The following is a 5,621-nucleotide window of genomic DNA, read 5'->3' as shown; positions in this document are numbered from 1 at the left end:
GCGGTATTGGGGTGGGAGTTACCCAATTTTCCAGGTGTTGTGTGTCTCAGTTCCCCTGGCTAGGAAAAGGGATTCCCTTCCCCCTTGCACTTCCCAGGTGAGGCGATGCCTCGCCCTGCTTCAGCTCTCGCTGGTCAGGCTGCAGCAGCTGACCAGCACTGATTGTCCGGCACTCCCTAGTGAGATGTCCCCAGTACCTCAGTTGAAAATGCAGAAATCACCGGTCTTCTGTTGTGCTCGCGCTGGGAGTTGGAGATTGGAGCTGTTCCTATTCGGCCATCTTGCCGTAAAGGTGTTTTAATGTTAAAAAAAAAAATCTATCAACATACTCCATTGTGTCAACACATTAAAGGAGAAAATCCTTATTACAAATCAATTGACACTGAATATTCATTTGATACATTTTAGCAGGTATGTCTAATTAAAATTTTATGTACAATAGGAATGAAAAAGCTTAATACAATTACCTATTTATCAAATATAACAGCAAAAATGCTCAATGTTAAAACACTTACATATGTGAACTAATACAATTATCTATCTATGAAACATAATAGCAAATGGACTAAATGTTAAAACACTTAGATAATTTCAATTAAAATCCGAAACAACATAGGGAGCTTGTTCCTACAATTGGTGTTGTCTCAAAAAGAATATATAAAGCTATCACATTTGGCTAATGAAATAGTTATATGCCTTGTTTAGCTTACAAGCTCTAAGTTTTAATAATGTATATATTAATATGTGTGTATGTGTGTATGCATGTGTATTCAACAGCTTTCACCTATTCTTGCAAAAGCACCTACAAATAAAATGAGAGAAGATATCTTATTCATGATAGTAGTACAATTTCAATCACTGTAATAGGAAGAAAAACGAGAACATACCTAGGAATAAGGTAAGGAAGAAGGCAGAGAGAACCAGTAAAAAGAAAACTATGAAATAATATTAAAAGAAATTAAATATGAAATCTATCTGAATAAAAGATATATAATAACCTCATGTCAGAAGGTATATGTCTCTCTAAAATATGTATATTGAATACAAATTTAATGTAATATACTACAATTATTTATACATTTGTATAAAATATTCTTAAAGTGTAAATGAAAAAATAACTTCCAGATAAAAGTATGGAAAAGAACAGTGATGGACCAGATATTAGAACATAACCCAGAGTCATTGGTGCTGGGCAGAATAATGGCCCCCAAAGATGTCTACACCCTAATCCACAGAGCCTGTGAATACGTTGCACTACATGGCTAAAGGGGCTTTGGAGGTGTGATTAAAGTTAAGGACCTCTAGATGGAGAAATTAGTCTGGATTACCCAGGTACGCCCAATCTAATTATTCAAATTCTTAAAAGCATTTTTTCCTGCTGCAGAAAATAAAAGAGATGTCAGTGTGTGAATACGACTGGTTGTTGCTGACTTGGAAGACAGAGGAATTGGGTCATGAGCCAAAGAAAGTGGGCAGCTTCTAAAAGGTGGAAAAGGCGAGTAAACTGATTTTCCCTTAGAACCTCCAGAAATGGAGACAACTTTGCCAAAACCTTGATTTTACCCCAATGAGACCCATGTCAGACTTTTGAGCTATAAAACTGTGAAATAATATATTTGTGTTGTTTAATTGCCAAGTTTGTGGTAAATTGTTACAGCAGCAATAAAACACTAATAAACCATTTTGATAAATTAGATGTGTTATTGAGAAGAAGTAGAAAGCAGGTCAGTGAAACATAAGACAATTTAGAAATAGATCCCCGTTTATATAAACATTGAGTGTTTGTTAAGGTGGCCGTTCTATTCAATGCAGAAGGAGAAATGGGAAATAGGTTCTTAATTGAGGTGATACAAGTTCTATTTGGAAGAAAATAAAACAGAATCCTTATCTTGGATGATGAATAAGGAATAACTCCTCATGGATTTTAGCTTTTGTGGAAAAAGTGACTAAAATCTTAAGAACTAGGAGATGACAGGTGTATCATATATTACAAATTCATAGTAGGGTATTGACATGGTTGTGGGGAGAGACAATATAGGTGAGAGGCAAACAGAGGAGGAAGCCAATTGACAAAAAAAAAACACATCTAAAGAGTATGTATGATATGATATCATATACACGTAAAATTATATATGATTATATATAAATGTTAATGTAACAAAAACAATTATTTGCACATGAGTCTCTTTCATGTCATTTTGTGCCTTTCAATTTTGTAATCTTTAGTGATAAATGAAGAATATTTGAACATTTATATAAATTACTGTGAATTACTAACATACTCAGATTGCATAGAACACATAGTATAGAGAAAGATGCTTTTAGATACCAAGTTCTTAACCTTTTCAAAATGTCCACAAGTTGTTCAGTATTATTACATGTTCATTCAAACTCTCACTTGCCTGGAGTATCTCTGATCCCTATTTTATCATCCCTCCTCTGTTCTGTGCTGACAGCTCTCCAGTTGAAATTATCTTCTCCTTGTAGTCGAATTTTAACAATCTAGTTATCTTTTTCTCTCCTTATTATTCAACTGTCTTAAACCAAATGAGGGTTTTTTTTTTTTTTTTTTCCAGGGGTCTTACTCTCCACACTTTTAAAATGAAAGCAAATTTCTTTATTACAGAATTGAATTGAATTTAAATCAAAAAAGGTCTGAACCTCATTTAAAAGATGGTTTTGTAACTGAAGGATTGAAAGGATTTCTTTATGAACTAGCATCACCTTAAGACAAAGGATAAGGACCTTAAAGACAGCATTATAGTGAGTCCCAGAGGTGCTCTCCAAAATGATGCTAATACAGCCAAGAATCCAGGTATGAGGAAGGATGAGCAAGGGTACCTAAACAGGAGAAAGCGCCACTTATCCACCAAGATGGCAGAGGCCTTCTTCTCTGACCTGTGGTTCAAAGAAAAGCTTTATAAGGAGAGACAATAGGCAATAAAGAGCACACGAGAAGAAACGTAGAATGAAAGAAAGGAGAGGGACAAAGAGAAGAAAAATAAGATCACGTGAAAGTGACAATACACTTTTATATGGAACACAGCAATTTGCAATCTACAAGCTGATCTAATATTTAATGTTTAAGAAATCCAGGCTGTGTAAATAAATTTTGGAAATGAGAACTCTCCAAGAGCAGACTCAAGGTGATCTGGGCTGGATCTTACTCCTTCCATGTCTCAGGTGGCCTTCCTTTTATGCCCCAGGAGGACAATATTGTCAAATAAAGTTTAGTCTAAAGCTGATTCCTTCCATATTTTAAGTTCAGCCTAAAGATTTATCTGTACATCATGAACTATAGCCTAAACGGAAGTACAAACAGGCTGCAATCTACTCTTGTGCCAATCACTGAGTTTTGGCCAATCGATTGTGGTCGACAGTTCAAATCATGTTTGAATAAGACAAATGCCGAGCTACTACCAATCTGGCTGTTTCTGTACCTCACTTCTGTTTTGCGTATGTCACTTTCTTTTTTTAGTCCATAAATCCTCTTCTGCCAGCCAGCTGCGCTGCAGTCTCTGAGCCTACTCTGGCTCTGGAGGCTGCCCAGTTGGCGAATTGTTCTTTGCTCAATTAAATTCTTAAATGTAATACGGCTGAAGTTTTCCTTTAACAGTATACAACTATGAAGTGGTTTTATCAGGCATTATAGCTGGAGAAATAGTAGACCGGAAGTGCAGGAGGCATATGCAACACTATTATCTGCTGCACCAGGGTTATCCAGTGACACCTTATCTGGTTATTAACCAAAGTTGCTTTGGCATAATTCCAGTGGCTGAAGTGAGGGGAAGTGAGGATATGGCTGACATTCTCCAAGAAGCAGTGACTTCAGAAGATGATTGGCATCTTGAACTTCACGAAAATCCTTGGCCTTTTTAACTCTGAAAGTCTGTTTGAAACTCACAAGAAAATTAGGTGAGCACAAAACTGCTGCCAAATTTAGAAACTTGCTTCCATATCCTGCAGAATATATGATGGGCTTTTCAGAGTCCAGTTAAATATCTACAGATTATATTTCCAGTTTAATACCTGGGGCATTGACTCTATTCATTTTACTAGCTTTAGTGAATTTTACTTCTGGAGCATAATATTGCATTGAAAATGTGTCCTCTAACCTATGATATTTATGTATCATTTAATATGAAATTTATGAGGTTCCATTTCTGATTTCCAAATGGATGCAAATTAGAACACAGGATATTTACATTCCTTCATTTCTAACCCACATACATAAAGTTTGACTTTAAAATGCCACTGTTCGTGTCTGTTTCATAGAAGCTGTAGGTATTTATATGTCCTTTGTGTCTGTGGCACACTCTGAATTTCAGTTTTTAATCTAATATTGGGCAGGAATTGGCTATAAAAATACAACACCATTGAGGACAGAGCTGGATTGCTTTTTTCTTTTAATTCTTGAGAACTTTATAGTTTCTCAGGGAAGTATAATTTGTAAACACATCATCATCTAACACTTTTCTTGTCTTTTTTGGAGATTGGCAGTTGAAAATCTATAAGATCTTTTGCAACTAAGATCAGGAAAATAATCAGGAGAGGAAATATTTTGGTCGGTTCCTATTTATGTTGTTCAGACCGGATGGATCTGTAGAAAATGTGCCTTAATTGTTGAAAATAGAGAAGTGGTTGTTTTCAAAAATAAGTCATTTATGTCCCACTTTTTTTTTTTTTTAACTTTTATTATAGGCTTGGGGGTACAAGTGAAGGTTTGTTTACATAAGTTAAAATGTGTCATAGGGGTTTGTTGTACATATTATTTCATCAACCAAGTATTAAGCCCAATACCCAATAGTTATTTTTTCTGCTCCTCTCTCTCCTCTCACCCTTCCCCCTGGAGTAGACCCCAGTGCCTACTGTTTCCTTCTTTGTGTTCATAAGTTCTCATCATTTAGCTCCCACTTATAAATGAGAACATGTGGTACGTGGTTTTTGTTCCTGCATTAGTTTGCTAAGGATAATGGCCTCTAGCTCCCTCCATGTTTCTGTAAAAGACATAATCTTGTTATTTTTTATGTATGCATAATATTCCATGGTATATGAACACATTTTCTTTATCCAATCTGTCATTGATGGGCATTTGGGTTGATTCCATGTCTTTGCTATTGTGAATAGTGCTGCAATGAACATGTGTGTGCATGTGTCTTTATGGTAAAATGATTTATATTCCTCTGGGTATATAATCAGTAATAGGATTGTGGGGTTGAATAATTCTGCTTTTAGTTCTTTGAGGAATCACCATACTACTTTCCACAATGGTTGAACTAATTTACAGTCCCACCAACAGTATGTAAATATTCTCTTTTCTCTGCCACCTTGCCAGCCTCTGTTATTTTTTTACTTTCTAAAATAGCCATTCTGACTAGCATGAGATGGTATCTCTTTGTGGTTTTTATCTGCATTTCTCTAATGATCAGTGATATTGAGCTTTTTTCATATGCCTGTTGGCCACATATATGTCTACTTTTGAGAAGCATCTGTTCACGTTCTTCGCTCACTTTTTAATGAGGTTGTTTCTGTCTTGTAAATATGTTTAAGTTCTTTATAGATGCTGGATATTAGACCTTTGTCAGATGCATAGTTTGCAATATATTTTTTCCCATTCTGTA

The sequence above is a fragment of the Rhinopithecus bieti genome, unplaced genomic scaffold (assembly GCF_001698545.2).
Source record: "Rhinopithecus bieti isolate Rb0 unplaced genomic scaffold, ASM169854v2 scaffold_65416, whole genome shotgun sequence".
NCBI lineage: Eukaryota > Metazoa > Chordata > Mammalia > Primates > Cercopithecidae > Rhinopithecus > Rhinopithecus bieti.
The sequence above is the reverse complement of the archived record's forward strand: the minus strand, read 5'-3'. Positions refer to the sequence as shown.